Source organism: Schistocerca cancellata, chromosome 6, assembly GCF_023864275.1.
Source record: "Schistocerca cancellata isolate TAMUIC-IGC-003103 chromosome 6, iqSchCanc2.1, whole genome shotgun sequence".
Lineage (NCBI taxonomy): Eukaryota > Metazoa > Arthropoda > Insecta > Orthoptera > Acrididae > Schistocerca > Schistocerca cancellata.
In genome coordinates, this window is record NC_064631.1 from 141,401,327 (window position 1) to 141,417,383 (window position 16,057).

A 16,057-nucleotide genomic window follows, 5' to 3' on the forward strand; every position below is an offset into this window, starting at 1 on the left:
AACGAATTATGCAATAGATACTGTTCCTACGCGATTCTTTCTTTGTATTAGCTCAGAAACAATTTGCGGAGGTGTATAATATCTTCCATCTTAATAGTAACCTTGAAACTCTGGAATATCCTAATTTTGGAGCCACTTCCGAAGATGTGGTGACAGAAAAAGTACGAAAATTTCGATGATTGATAAAGAAGCGAATGGCAACTCTAAGAGATGAGTCGGTCTGAAAGACATCCTTTCGTCCAACAATTACAAGGCTTCTGCTTGAGAATGACAGCCATCTCAGACAAGCACATAGCTTTAATGGGACATTAGCCGAATGTTGTTATTAAATTGCACCTTTTTTGCATTTTCGGGTAGAGCATCGTTATAACTGTTAGGAAAAACTATTTCAAGTAATGTTTTTCACAATTTTTTATTTATGAACTGTGGAATGTTGATGTTAGCGTAAGTATGAAGCAAAGAGTGTCTTAACATTCACAGCCTGAATCGACATAATATATTTGATAGCGCAGATATTTCTGTGGATTCACAAAGTGAATCATGTTTCAGATCACAAATGAATCACTTAATGCAGTTATTTGAGAAAAATTACCTATAACAAAATTATTTTCTTAAGATTCTGTGTATATTGGTGTTTTGCATGCAATTTTTGCTTTCAATCATGGTTATGTATCTTTCAAATTAATTCTCTATCAAACTGGTGTGGAGGCCGGATATTTATGAATTGCAGCTCTACAAAACCTTGATGAATGAAAAAGGTGAAAATAGATGTACATGGGTCCTCAGAATGAAAAGAAATCAAGTGTAACCAGAGAAAGAAACAAGAAAGAAAGTAAAAATTATCTGTACCAAAGGATTACAGATATGGCATATTGTAGGGTATATGTTTAAATATACTGTAAATTTTGTAAATTTTTCTTCAAATGCCTTTTTCCTGAACTTATATTTTTGCTTACGTGAGATACCATTTCTCAAAACCTACTCATCAGCATCGAATGAAATTTTGACACTGACATCTGCTGCTCCCCCGTTATCATGCAACGAACTAGTTTTGTAACACTTTATATTAGTAAAAAGATAAAAACAATTTAAAGTGAAAAATTGTAAATTTTTAAACATTGTTTATGGAAGCATAAAATTAAAAGCTCTTGAAGTATAACAATTTTGTTCGATTAAATTTTGTTCTAGGAATATTTGTGATCAAGCCATAAGTTTCATCCTTGTTGTTTTAATCATTTTTCAGAAAAATAGATAATATTAATTTTTCAAATACAAGCTTATTGCTTATAGACTTTTCATTCACAAATTAAAACAATAGATAGAAACTATGTGCACGATTTTTGTGTCTGTCTGAAATTTTTTGGAGGCAGTAACGAATGAGTACAATTAAGCTTCAAACAGATTATCGTGGAATGGTAGTAACATAAAATCTTCTAGCCTTATGTCGTTATAAAGAGTGTCTTAAAGCCTCTTCGACTTATGAAAGTACTTCACATGACGCTAAGAGCATTTGTATGTGCCAAGAAGAACAACTTCCAGCCAATCTCATGACAACTACCCATCCACGGAGACTCCAGAAACAATCCTTTTAGAATATCCTACAAATGCTTCCTATTCAAAAGAGACCAAAAATGTAGATTTGTCAAGACAGCAAAGAGCTCACTTCAAGAGCTAACCTGCCAGCACTGAAGAAAAAATGTTTCATAAACAGGACGACGAACTGAGAACATCGAACCGTGTCCCCGTTAAGTGATGGTTGGCCACGATTTCACCACAGGATGAAAATGAAGGAGCAGATATAAATACTTTTAGTTGTGTTGAAGAACACACAGCTTATTTATACTGCTAAGATTTAACCGTGCGATCAAAAAGGAAGGGAGGTGTGCTTAAAATTCATGAACTGTTCAAAATGAATCCACGTAAACTGCACAATAATTTCTAAGTAGACAACAAGAACTGTGTGCTCTGCTGATCATCTCTGCACTGCGTCACTATCTCAATTGAAAATCCTATGCAGAACTTCAACACTGATGAAATTTTAACATAGGATGTTATAAATTTTGTTACTTAGCTAGAATTACAATTCTGATTTTTAACTTGGATATTCTTTGTTTCATCTTTTCAGGAATGCAACAGTAAAAAAGAAATATCTCTGTTAGGTGAGAAGAGTCATTTTAGCCCATCAGGTGCTCCAAAATGACATAGCGAACACGTTATTGAAGTTCTAAATTCAGAAGAGTCTAAATTCTGTGTTAAATTTTTTATGCTTTGCTACTCAGTGAGTGTAATGAGAAAATGCATTTACACCATTCTCAATTGGTTAAGTCGGCTGCGAAATACAAACGAACTTTTAAGATGTCGTTTTGGGCTACCTTCTCGCACATTAGTGCAACTGTAGGAGTGAAACCATTAACATTCAACAGTGATAAGTTGGTGAATATTATTGGGCTGAATTGTTGTTAACGATGAGATTATTTTTCGTGTAGTGTAGGAAACAAAATTCTAGAAAAATATAAGAAAATTTATAAGAAAATGAATTTTTAGTGGTTTGGAACAATTACGTTGAAAACTACATTAATGTGCATCAGTATTCCATCCTCGTATTTGCGAGCATACCGTTCTCTAAAAATAGTATTTATTTATTGTTTTGTTTATTGATATATTATTGTATGTTTGTTAATTTTGCGCAGGCTTAATATCACAGAACAATGAAATCCGTAACCACTAATAACAATAGCTGTTATTTTCAGAATTCAACAATCCTCGCTGAATATGGTAGGAGCTGGCACAAACCTACGGGCAGGGAGTGGGAGTGTGTATTACCTGTCTAGCAGACTGTTAGGATCACTCTAGCATTTAACGAACGTATTCGTAAATTAAAACTGTTCAAATATCATACAGAACCTTAATTATTTCAAGTAGGGCTCATAATATTGCCTTTGATATTGTTCTATCAAAACATGATTTTTATTGAAGTTCGGCCTTTAAATTGACATGTCTAAATTATAATTGTTTTCACTGTTTAAGGAGCAATATTTAATAATCGTAATCCAGCTCCTTAATCTACAGTTGATATTGATTAGAATGGACTCGAGATTTTCATACAAACATTAACACTTTCCGAGGTATTTGGACACGTGAAATATTACCGTACGTTGCTAGAATGTGTTACACATTGTACCTCATACCCTACCAGCGTAGACTACTGCACAGCCTTTGTGGCTCCTTAACAATTATGGTCCACTGACTAATTTAAAAACTAGCCGAGTCACTGTATGCATGAACAAAGTGCTCCAATGAAATAGCCTAATATGTATTAAAGTTAACAAGGAGTCACAGATTTGTCAGTCAGTTCAGGCAATATTAGTAGCTCCGTGATGATCTGAAGTACCTTTCACGGTCGACTCAGGTCACCATACAGTGTCACTCAGCAGCCCCTACCCATCCATTTTATGCAAGCTGCACTACGTGTGTATCAGGACCGGTACTCAACAGCCACGCAATCAACACAACTTCACTCTCAGAGTTTTGGGTGGCTGTTAGCAAACGAAATCACACTCTAGAAAATATAAGTGGTCACTGGCTGTGAGTTATATGGTATTTTTGGATCAAGTTACACCTTACTTTCGCCATACTTACTCAATGTCTCCAATTTTTCTTTGTGTAATTAGTGTTGTAGTCATGCAGATTTTGGATGTCTCTGTACGTTTCAAACGTCGCCTTAGAAAAATTTATACAAGACTGTGCTTAAACTGACACACAATATTTTTAGCGCTACGCAATCTGACTTTCAAAAATCCCTACAAAAGAATGGCCCTGACTAACATTAACCTATACCTTTCACAAATCACTTACCTCACCAAAATCTTCGTTACTCGAACTACTGCAATACAGCGAGCGTCACTACTGCCAGCTAAATAAAAGATTCAAACTACTGAAGGCACTAACTACTGATAGGGATAGTTAGCAAAAGAAAGATTTTAATAGAGAACAAACAATGTATTTACCTTAATAGTGTTGAAAAATCATAATATACATAGTAGTTCATAATATCCAGTATTACAAATTTCAAAACTCCTCCATCTCATTTCCCACATCCACCTCTGCTGGCGGCTCACCTCCAACTGCGCAACGCTACGCGCTGTTCACATCCAGCTGCCGCTGCCCAACACTACAATGGCAGACAACAATGCAAACTAGCCACAGACTGCACACAGCACAGCCAGTGATTTTCATATAGAGCGCTACGTAACGTTGCCAATAAGAAAACATAAACAGCCCACTTACATAGCCCCCATGCTCCCCACAAAAAATTGTACAAATTGTTTTGGGCAGTGGCCAATAATGATTTGATAAAATTTTTCATAATTGTAATTACAATAACAAAGAAATCAAATGCACACACTTATTTATACAATGTTGGTCAAAAGCTAAAATTTTATCACAGTCCATAAAGATAGTCCTGATCGTTCATCACTGTAAAATTGCAGTGTTCCTCCAACTGCGCAACGCTACGCGCTGTTCACATCCAGCTGCCGCTGCCCAACACTACAATGGCAGACAACAATGCAAACTAGCCACAGACTGCACACAGCACAGCCAGTGATTTTCATATAGAGCGCTACGTAACGTTGCCAATAAGAAAACATAAACAGCCCACTTACACGTTTATTCCGTTTAAAGTACTTAATCTTTCGTAAATGGATCAGAAACATTGCACTATAAAGTCTATTTCACTTTCGAAAACAACGAAATTAAGAGAAAATTAAAAAATGGATAATGTGGAAGTTCGTTAAACAGGGTGAACATTAAGAAAACCCACAAACTTCAGGGACGGATTCCTGTCTGATAAAGGAGGAAAAAAGATTCTATGAACCTGTGTCCGTCAATGCATTCTCACCTTCGTAGATGCGCTGATAACGTGCCGTGTGTTCCTCGTGTGTTGCAGGCTGTGTGATTGACGCAGCGTACTGTAAACAGCAGTGGTTTGTGTACGGCCAATCAGGTGGAAATGGTCGAGGGACAGCACGGCAATACCAAAACAAGTACCCTCAAAAACACCAACAACATCACACAACATTTCTATCCCTTTTCGGGCGTTTGTGTGATCATGGGTCCTTTCAGACAGACGAAAGTGTAGAGAGGCGGCGGACAGCTGGAGCCTGTACTAGAGATCGTTTCAATATCCTGTAGAACCCGGACCTCCATATCTGGTGTACGCACAGTTCGCCGCCTCCCTGTACGTTCATCTGTCTGAATGGACATATTATCACACACACGCCCAAAAAGTACTTGAAATCGTGTATGAAGTGGTTGGTGTGTATAATCTGCTTGGCTGGACACAAACACTATCTCGGCTTGTTCCCGACGTGAAAAGGGGACCATTCTGCTGCCCATAGTACGATGAGTCAGTTGCACAGCTTGCAACACATAAGCAACAGACGGTACGCGGTCAGAGGAGCTGTCATTCGTCATCGTGGCCACGATGTATTTCCGGACACGTGTTCATAGGACCTTTCTTCCTCCATTTCCAGTCAGTAACCCGCGTCTGCACTTTGTCGGTTTTATTATTGTTCATCCTGCATATACAGGATGATCAGCTACCCCTATGATGTCGTTTTATGCAACATCACATAACACAAGAATGTTCTTGATAAGTACTCTCTGGAGAGGTGACGTACATCGTCAAAAATTTCAGAATTACTGGTAAAGCATGTAAAGACATCTTAAACCTTTTGTATAATTTTTTTTTGTGGTACAACTTAAGTACATTAACTTGGCGAGTCAAATATTTGGCTTTTAATTGGGTTATAGACGGTCAATCACTTAACACTTGCACCCTAAATATTTCAGACACAGAAGGCATTATCGATATGCGGTTTCCATGGAACTGAAGTGAACGGAAGGTTGCGTATTTGCAACCAACACACAGATTTTAAGAGGTTGACGAAAGTGCAGTTTTTTACAACAGTTACAAATTTTCAAATGGGACAATGCTGTTGACAGTAAGATCCTAAAAACAGCGTAAATGAGATGCCAGTGGTGTTTGTTGCAGTAACCTAGTGGAAGCAATTTACGAGTCATCGTATTGTGAACATTGACAGCTGTTTGTTCCATCCTATTGCTTAGGTGCTAGACGATGATGTTATGTTGCTTTACATTGTGCTGTGTGTACTCTTCGATTAATTCCGACGATCCTGCCAAGTATTGTTTGATAGTGGACGTAGAAGGACGTATTTAGAAGATGGTATTTCCCAATGCGAAAAAAGCGGATCTCACCATGGTTTATGTTGAATGTAGGGAGTATGCCGTTCGTTGTGCAACGTTTCCGCCGAAAGATACCCCAGTAGACGTAAACCTCTTCACTAATTACAGGCGATATGTAACGACATATTACTACTTCTTGCTGTGTAATTTCCCCTAAAATGCTAGAATGTGTGCAGCAATCGTTGCATGACAGACTTCAAGGTTGTAATGACGCTGGTAGTGGTCAATCTGAGCAGAAGATTCTAGGGTACATAGGTTGTTCATGTGTCAGACCCCACAGAGGTATTAGTCTTTGTTAGGCTTTCATTTGTCCTAGACATTGTCACATTTAACAACACGGCACCTCCGGAGACGTATTAACATCTGCGCAGGGCTCCACGTACGTACACATGAGAAATTCACATTCGTTTGTGCTACAACATGGAACAAACAACTGTCAGTGTTTACAACGTTAAAAATGTGATATCTCGTAAACTACTTTCACTAGACTCCTGCAGCAAACACCACGGACATTCTAATTCAGTCTACTTTAATTGTGGTACTGCCAATAGACATTTTTCCGTTTAAATATTTGTACCTTTTGTAAATAAACACACATTTGGAAGTTATAACATACCGTGTATGCGCTGCAAATGCGGGTCCCTGCTTATCGCCGGCTGGTGTTGCCGAGCAGTTCTAGGTGCTTCAGCCCGGAACCGCGCTACTGCTACGGTCGCAGGTTCGAATCCTGCCTCGGGCATGGATGTGTGTGACGTCCTTAGGTTAGTTAGGTTTAACTAGCTCTACGTTCTAGGGGACTGATGATCTCAGATGTTAAGTGCCATTGTGCTCAGAACCATTTGATTTCCCTGCTTATCATTCCAATCTGTGAAATCCGCATATCAATGACGGCTTCCATTATCGAAATATTTTCGGTCCACGTTTTAAGTACTTCACCCTGTATACCGGAAAGTTTTTATTTTCACACTTGTCATATCGATATTTCCTGTTAATTCTGTTGTTTCCGACGGTGAAACAAACGTTGTAAGACAACGTTTCTGAATAATTTACGAAAAATTAAATATTTTAAACGGAATAAACTTGCAGAGAGATCCAGAACCAATATTAGTACGCCACTGATTAGCCAAGGAAATATTGGACACACTTGAATAGGTATGGCAGAGGTAAGGTATATCTCGGTCCAGAAATACCGTGTAACTGACAGCCAGTCACTTGTATTTTTGGCAGTGTGATTCCTTTTGCTAACAGTCACCCAAAGCTCTGAGAGGTAATTTGTATCGATGACGTGGCTGTTGCCTGACTGCAACCCGTTCCTAATACAGAAGTAGTGCATAAAACGGATCGGTAGGGGCAGCTGAATCACCCTGCATACTGGCCATGCACCGTAGTTGGCCTGTCGCGTTGCGAGTGCCTCCTAGTGCAGGCCGCAGTGTATGGCAGCTGTTGTGCTGTGGGAATGTCGACATCTGAGTAGAAGCATGATTTGCCTTAGTTTAGGCCAAGACAGAAGACACACTACTCAGTTGCTAGCTCTCTTCGGTTCGTTTTTGCACCGTGCGCTGCAGACTTAAAAAGCGCGAGCTAGTATCGTTAGCCTGGACACTGCCGCAGTGTGCTCAGAGGCCCTCGCCGCCCCGGTTGCAGATCACCAAAGTGGACCGCGGGCTGCGGCGTCTGTCGCGGCTGCAGCTGCTGTCGCTGGCCGGCAACTGGCTGCACCGGCTCCCAGGGCGGCGGCTGCCCAGCGCGCTGCGCTCCCTGGAGCTGTTCGCCAACCGCCTGCAGGACCTCAGCTCGCTCGCCGAGGACCCCCCCTCCTGGCTGCTGCACCTCGGGCTCGCTCGCAACCAGCTCTCCGACAGTGAGTACCACAAGCCTCTCTCTCTCTCTCTCTGTTGTGTGTCTCAGCAGAGCGGACTAAAGGTGCGTTTACGCCTGTCGCCCTGCGCCTAGTCGCTGTGCGGGTGCATCTCACTCCACACGGAACTAGAGGCGCCCAATATGAACATGGGTGTGAATGGGATCACTGGCACGCACACGTCAAGGAAGACGCTTGCACCTGCAAGCGTGCCTCTACTTGCGCATGGGCAAGCACAGTCTCCGGCGGCTAGGCAGTAGGTGTACTGGTATAAACACGCCTTCACTTCCCACACAAGCATGCGACTCAGCAGACAGCTACTGTACAGAAGAAAGTGCACTCCTACTGCCACATCAAATGGAATTGTTGACTGTGTCACGTGTCTGGCATATGGTGAAGACTTTTACTGGTAGTCACCGTGATAGTCGAGCACAGAATAGGCAAAATGCGTGATGTCAGCTGGCTTAATTGTGATCACATAGTGGGTACTGCCAGCTGGGACGCTCCATCTCTGAAACTTACAGGCGCAGGATTTTGAAGCGTCGCGATATTAAGAGCATACCGTGAATAGTTCGACGTAGGGAGAAACCGTTCTCGCGAAGGTCATCTGCCGTAGACAACCACGTTTTCATTATAGGGAGTGTCAGTTGGTAATTGCGGATTGTGTCGCAGGACAAACACGCCACACTACAGTAAATTATAGTTCTTCATCGAATCCGTACAGCGCCCTCCGTCTCGCTGTTTCTGCTACTGCCGTAGGAGTCGACGAACAATCGTCGCTCAACGGAGAAAACTTAGGTGGGACTTATTTGAATGCACCTCGTACTTTAGCTCCTTATGTGGAGCATAGGGCTGCAACAACCATCGCCATCCTGTTCTGTCTTCTGTTTGTATTTTCACTTCTTCCCGTCCTATTCCTTGCTGTTGACCTTCTGCTTTAGCTGATCGTCTACACGTCATTCCGTGCCTGCCTCTAATAAAGTGTTGTCGTCACACTATATTCATTTGGTCTCCTCAGCGTATGTCCTAAACACCGCCATTTCCTGCGTCTTATTTCGAGCTCCGTTGGCTCCTGGCTGGTTGTTTCCCAGAGTGTTTTGTTGGACGTGACATTTGGCCACGTACCCAAGGACGTTCCTCAGACATCTGTTGTTGAATGTCTGCAGATTATGGATTAGCTGCTTTTTCACTTTCCATGTTTCACATCCATATAGAAGCACGGATTTTACTCTCCTTTCAAATATCCGTAATTTCGTCCTCAGTGTTATTTCTTTTGATCTCCAGATAGAGCGGCTTTCTTGATGCCGCTTTAATGTCCTCTGTTTCACGATCATATAGTGTAATCATGCTCCCAAGGTACCAAAACATATCCACCCTTTAGATTACCTGCCTCCCAAGCTTAAGCTCAAAGGTGTTATTATCATTTGTCCACATGTCTTCTGTTTATTGGACGTTAATTTTCAAATCGACTTTCTTCGCCACAGATTTGAAATCTTCTAGTTTCTTTTTCATGTCGTTGAGGCTCTGGGATAGAAAGCAAATGTCACATGCAAAATCTGGGTCTTTTAGGTGTGTTCCATTGCTCCATTTTTTTCCTCTCATTTTATTCATTGCTTGCGTCATTACTATGTTAAACAGTATCACTGAGAGCATGCAGCCTTGTTTAACTCTTGTTTTCACTACTATCGGATCTGAAAGCAGACTTTGATGTTGAACCTGGCAAGTGTAGTTTTCATTACGCACTTTTCAAGAGCAGTTATTTTCTTGGGAATTCCAAAAGTTTGCAGTGACGTCCATTTTTTTGTTCTAATTATACAGTCTAAGGCCTTTTCAAGGTCTACAAACAGCATGTAATGCGGCGACTGGTATTCACATGAATGTTCAGCTGTTATTCTCAAGGTGCTTATCTGGTCAATGCAAGAACGATCTTCCCTGAATCCTGCTTGTTCTTTTCTTATTTTCTTGTGTAAAAATGCTTTTATCCCATTTAGAATTATTCGTGAGAGAATCTTGCTTGGGATTGACAGCAGGGTGATGCCTCTCTAATTACCACAAACCGTTAGGTCTCCTTTCTTCGGGAGTTTGATGAGCATGCCTCTGTTCCAATCATTCGGTACTTTTTCATTCATATATATGGCTGTCAGGAATGGATGGAAAATTTCTGTTGTTATAGAGGGATTTACTATGAGTAGCTCTGGAGTAATGATGTCCAGGCCCGGAGATTTTTCGTTTTTTCATTTGTTGGCCTGCTTCAGCGATTTCTTCTTCGGATGGCTGTCGTACGTTAATTGGCATATCTTGAGGGAGTCTTTCCCCCTCCACCTTCAGCTGAGTTGTAGTGTCGTCTTCAGTTTCAGAGTTCGGATCATTCTCAAAATGTTGTTCCCATTTGTGAATTTGGTATTCTCGATTTATGAGTAGTTTTCCTTGCTTGTCCTTGATTGGCATATCGCCACCAAATTTCTGAATTGACAGTTTCCTTGTGATGTTATGTAGGATCTTGCTATGGACTGAGCGGGGTGGCGCAGTGGTTCGACACTGGACTCGCATTCGGGAGGACGACGCTTCAATCCCGCGTCCGGCCATCCTGATTTAGGTTTTCCGTGATTTCCCTAAATCACTCGAGGCAAATGCCGGGATGGTTCCTCTGAAAGGGCACGGCCGACTTCCTTCCACATCCTTCCCTAATCCGATGAGACCGATGACCACGCTGTCTGGTCTCTTTCCCCAAACAACCAACCAATCTTGCTATGGCATCTGTTAGCTGGTGCCACCGCCTTTGCTGCGAGATTATCGATGACGGTTCTCTTATATTTTCTGAAACTCTTCTTCATCATCCTATTTAATACGTAGAGTTCCTGATGGATTTCTTTTTTTACTTCCGATGTCTGTGCCTAATTTAGCCGGAGTGTTGCCTTCCTCCTCTGCTGTATTACATCCCAGGTATGGTCCGAGATCCATTCTTGTCTGCCGTAGTCCTTAGTTCCAAGAATTTCATCAGCAGTCTGTGCATAGGTCGTTTTCACTGCGTCCCACTGACCCTCAATGTCGTTCTCTTCGATTCCTCTGCTAAGCACTTAAAAACGATTTCCCAGTTGGATCAAGAGCTCATCTCGGACTTCTATACTGTCCAAGTATCCAAAATTAAACCTAAGCCTCTTGTGTCCGCAATGTCTCTTGTATGCAGCTATTTTTAGGCGGATTGTTGGTAGCATAAGGTTGTGGTCGCTACCGACATCTGCTCCTCTTTTATTCCTCACATCTACGACTGATCTTGCCAGGTCCTGGTAATTGCAAAGTGATATATCTGGTTCTCTGTTCTGCCGTTTGGTGCACCCACGACACTGTGAAACTGTTTATGGAGGTAAATGTAACCTCCAATGATCAGATTAAACATGACGCACAAGTCTGTGGGTTGTTCATCATTGTCGCTTCGGGTGCCCAACCCATGTTGCCCGATAATCTGCTCTATCCCCTGGTTATCATTCCCAATTTTTGCATTAAACTCATCCTTCAGCGGGGGAACGTCTCTTTTTAGACACTTTTGTAGTGTTTCTTGGAGTTTGCTGTAAAACTTGTCTTTCTCTTCATCCTCAGTCACTTCTGTCGGTGCTTAACATTGTACAGTGGTCGTTGGTCTTACCCTCGTTGCAAAACGAGCGACTATGACTCTCTCTGTAACTGGGTGGCACTCTATCAAAGACTGCTTTAGCTCTCCGGTCTAGTATTAATGCCACACGTTCACTGTAGGTTTCATCCTTTCTTCCAGAATAAAGGAGACTATGCTCTTCCTTTATTCTTCTTTCTCCAAATCCAGTTATTCTTGTTTCACTTAATCCTAAAATTTCTAATCTGTATCGCTCCACTTCTTCTACCACTTCCTTTGTTTTCCTGTTTGCCAACAGTTCTCACGTTCCAGAACCCTAATAGTGTCACCTTTTTCATTACCAAGGTTATCATCTTTAAATCCATCGGATTATTGGTAATCTCTGTTGTAGTTTCCGTGATTGTTCTCTCCCTTAGACTCTGAGGGTCCTCTCTCTCTGAAAGGCAGCAGCTACTGGTTTTGGTCCGCTCCGGATATTTTATTTCCTAGATACCCACCATACCTGGTGAGCGTTCCCCTACCTGCCACCTGGGAAGGCGCCAGATGGGGGGACCAGTAACCCGTCACACTTGGTTAACCAATGAATGAATCTGAGCTTGTGACTTGCAGTTGCCGTACAATACTGCAGCCCAGGCAAGTACTTTCAAAAAAGTCTTCCTAACATTTAAACTTACAGTATCTGATCAAATATCCGAACAGCTTTTAATGGACATTAATATCGAGTGCCCAATCTTTTTTACGGCTTGAGCTCTGCTGAGGACACTTTCAGTGAGGTCTCTCAATATATATAGAGCAATGGCAGCCCATTCTGCCTCAAGAGCCGAAATCAGAGCAATTAGTGATGTCGAGTTCTCCGGTCTGGAGCGAAGTTGACGTTCTGACCCAGCCAAAAGGTCTTTAACTGGGATCAGGTCGGGAGTCTGGAAAGGCCATTTCATTTCAGGAACATTATTGTGCACAAACCATTGCCTACCAAATGCTGTTTTGTGACACGGTGCATTGTGAAGCAGATACAAAAAATCGCGCTCTCCAAAATGTTACTCTACATGTTGTAAAGTATATTCATATCCTTCTGCATTTAGCCTTTTCTTAAGGGCAATAAGGGCACCACAACCTAACCACGAAAAATATCCTGTACTTCACTTTCAGCACTACACTTGATAGCAGGTAACTTTCTCCAGACATCTGGCACAAGCAAACCCTTACAACGGACTGTCAAGGTTATAGCGTGATGCACGACTCCAAATCAGTCGATTCCAGTCTTTCACTGTCCAGCGGCGTTGATCTTTACAGCAGCTCTAGCCTCACTCAACAGTGACTTCAGAAACGTGAAGCTGTTCGAACATTTTACGCCATTCTTTTTCACTCCCTAAGCACAGTTACTGTCTAGCTGTACTGTTGGTAGCACTTTGGAGCTCATGAGTGATTCCCTCCGCTGACTTCATTAGATATTTTGCAATTACCTTCTGCAGTCCCTACAACCACACTAAACCAAGACCAGACAGACCTCACGTACTGACGTACACGGTCTTGGTTTAGGTGTGGTTGTTTCTTCGCATTTTCACTGCACAGTCACACTACCAACGACAGATTTAGAAGCGCCGAATAACGTTCCTGATCGATTTGTTACTCAATTGACGTCAAGTGACTAGTCCGTGTTCGAAGGAACTGGGCTCTCCTGATCGACCCTCCCTGCTGTTACAGCTCCTCGACTGACAACACAATACTCCCCGCTTTCTCTTATACTGGTGGACCCGCCTCTCGTGACATCTAGTGGCCAGTTCCGCATTACGTCATTGTGCCTGAAAGCTTTTGACCCAAAACTGTATTCTACATATAGGGTGGCCTTACCTTGTAACCCTCGTATGGGTAAGTACAGACATGTGCTGTTAACGAGAGCTCAACCCAGAAACCATGTATCTTTTACCGATACAGAGCTGCAAGTATAGTGTAAGAAATGTAGGATATTTCCCATTACTTGGTCTCTTAAGATCTATGCTTCTGGATTCTCTATAAGTCTTTGTCTGCGAATCGAAAAGCCCAGGATACGGATCCTGTACTCCTCCCGTAAACTCAATCCTCCTCACCCGCTCGTCTCCCCGATCCTCTCCCACCCCCGCCCGCTGCCGCGCCTGTATTCCCACGTCCCACCCGGTCTCCATCTCTCCACCCTCCTTACCCTCTCCCAAGGTGGCTTCCGCCAGCTCCCCCTCCCTGATGATGTCCTCCTCCCCTCCATCTACCTGTCCTACCAACTTCGATCCTCCCTCCCTCTTCCTGTATCTGTTCCTTTGGCCACCCTCCATCCCTCCTCCCCTTCTCGCCACTCCTCCCCTGGGCCTCCCCTCCCCTGTCCTTCTACTCCTCCTCCCATCTCCTCAGCCATTGGCGTCTCTGTTCTCCCCTCTCCACCCTCTCCACCCGCCCTCACCCTTCTTCCCCTCTTGGCAGGTCCCCAGACTCGCACACGCTACGTGGACTTTCGCGCGCCAGAGATCATCGCCATCTGTGTCTCGTGTGTGTGACGTCGTTTTGTGTTTTTAGTGTCCGCCGTCCCGCTACTACATTCACTTGTGCCGTCGGATTCATCAGTGTTATGTGCGACGTGTCAACGTGTTTTCAGTGTTGTTATCGTCGCGTGTGAACGGCTCCGTGATTTTTGTGTCTCTGTGACCACTATTTTTTGCCCATCACTCTATTCATTTTAATTCTCCGTTCTTGTACTGTTATTGTCACCACTATGGCTGAAGAGCGGCGTAGCATGCCGCTGCCAGCCTACCTGGTTGTTCAGGTGTTAAAATAACAATAAAGCAAAAAAAAAAAATCGAAAAGCCCCCTCCCCCCGCCACAAGTTCGTTTTTCCTCTCCTTCCCCCCTTTTCCCTCTCATTTGTCCAGGTCACCCCCCCCCCCCATCTGCCCTTGGCTGTGGTGTGTCATCTTCGTGCCAACTTTTTAGTGCACTGTGTTAAGTGAGCGTTAAGTGTTGTGCGTCTTTTCCGAAGTTTTGCGAACAGAAATCATACAGTCGCCGGGTGTGATTTTTATATCTCTTGCGAACAGAAACCAGATTGTCGCCGTTTTTTTAAATTGTCTGTCAACTATTTTCCCTGTCTGCTTCCTATGTATTTTATTAGCATCGCCAACCCTTTGTTTTATGTTTTAACTTCCACAATTTTCCGCCATTGTACAATTTAAGTCACCTTTCTTGTCTCCTGCTTTTATTTTTTATTATCTTCTTCTTCTGTTTTAAAAATCTGTAGGCTGAAGAGCGGCGTACTAAGCTGCTGGCAGCCAGCCCCCTTAGGGGGAATCATAACTCAATAAAGGGAAAAAAAATCGAAAAGCGAGCGATAGTTCTTTCGTAGCTCTGGTGGATGAAGATTCAGACGTCCCACTCGGACGACAATCTCAAATAACATTAAAACATGTGAACATTAGAAAAATAACAATCAAAATTTATAGCCATACCCATCTTTATCAGCCCTTAGTGATATACAAACAGCCACAGGGACTGGTATCGTGCCCTCACTGGAGCAAATTTCCATCGCTAGCGTTAGGCCATTACTCATCCTCTATACTAGAACACGTTCAGTCAGAATACGTTACGTCTATTGTGATTTGCGAACGAGACGATATCTAACGTACAGGAAGCGATCAAGAAACCTCATGACTCAAGCGTCAGTTACATTCCGAAAGAACCGGCGTGGCAGCCAGCAGTTTCCATGACACCACTGCCCCCCACTCGCGTGCCGGTCTTAACGGGCCGCTGTGGAGACTGCGAAATTTATGAATGAATGGCTCATTAGCGCCCCGCTTACCGTCTGCGTGTAATATATTTTTGCCTTTGCAAATGAACTGTGAAATATGATAATGGCCCCCTAACACGAGAAACCCATTTCGTTGCGTACATTACACTGATTTCCCCTCCTATGCCTACAGGTTATGTGTCAACTTTTATTTAGGTCACAGCAGTAGCAGGAGTCGTTGGTTTCGCGCGTCACCACGTTGCAAGAGCTTGTGTCACTTGAACCCTAGGAGTTATACAATAACTTTCAGCATTAAAATAATCCGACCTAACTGCTATTATCCAGTATACACTATAGAAACCCAACGCAAGGACATCAGAGGCGAGAGCTCCCACTCTTGCACGAAATTCTTATTTCCAGCTACCTTCTAACAACGTTATTATCAGACGGAGATATCTCTTTTTCCTCACAGTTGTAAATGGTACGAAAAACGCACAACCCTAATGTCCCTGGGTAGCCAGAAGTGTTATCTGTATCGGTGAGAATAACCTGCATACGGTTGTCAAAAATATTTAAG